The 583-nt window shown below is 32.4% G+C and overlaps 1 protein-coding gene across 1 annotated transcript in view; it reads left to right on the forward strand.

Moving 5' to 3' along the window:
• The window catches only part of mark3a (MAP/microtubule affinity-regulating kinase 3a), a gene marked incomplete in the record, with an annotated part of 37135 nt that overhangs the window by 17339 nt on the left and 19213 nt on the right, over positions 1-583 (forward strand).

The following is a 583-nucleotide window of genomic DNA, read 5'->3' on the forward strand; positions in this document are numbered from 1 at the left end:
GATGATGGTAATAATAATGATGATGATGGTGATGATGGTGGTAATAATGATGATGGTGGTAATAATGATAATGATGATGATGATGGTGGTAATAATGATGATGGTGGTGATGATGATGGTGGTAATAATGATGATGGTGGTAATAATAATGATGATGGTGGTAATAATGATGATGATGATGGTGGTAATAATAATGATGATGATGGTGGTAATAATGATGATGGTGGTGATGGTGGTAATAATGATGATGATGATAATAATGATGGTGGTGGTAATAATAATAATAATAACAAGAATAATAATGATGATGATGATGATGATGGTGGTGGTGGTAGTAATAATAATAATAATAAGAATAATAATGATGATGATGATGGTGGTAATAATGACGATGATGGTGATGATGATGATGATGGTGGTAATAATGACGATGATGGTGATGATGATGATGATGGTGGTAATAATGATGATGGTGGTAATGATAATGATGGTGATGATGGTGGTAATAATAATGATGATGGTGGTGATGATGATGATGGTGGTAATAATGATGATGGTGGTAATAATGATAATGATGATGATG

Source organism: Austrofundulus limnaeus, unplaced genomic scaffold (genome assembly GCF_001266775.1).
Source record: "Austrofundulus limnaeus strain Quisiro unplaced genomic scaffold, Austrofundulus_limnaeus-1.0 Scaffold318, whole genome shotgun sequence".
In the NCBI taxonomy this organism is placed as follows: Eukaryota; Metazoa; Chordata; class Actinopteri; order Cyprinodontiformes; family Rivulidae; genus Austrofundulus; species Austrofundulus limnaeus.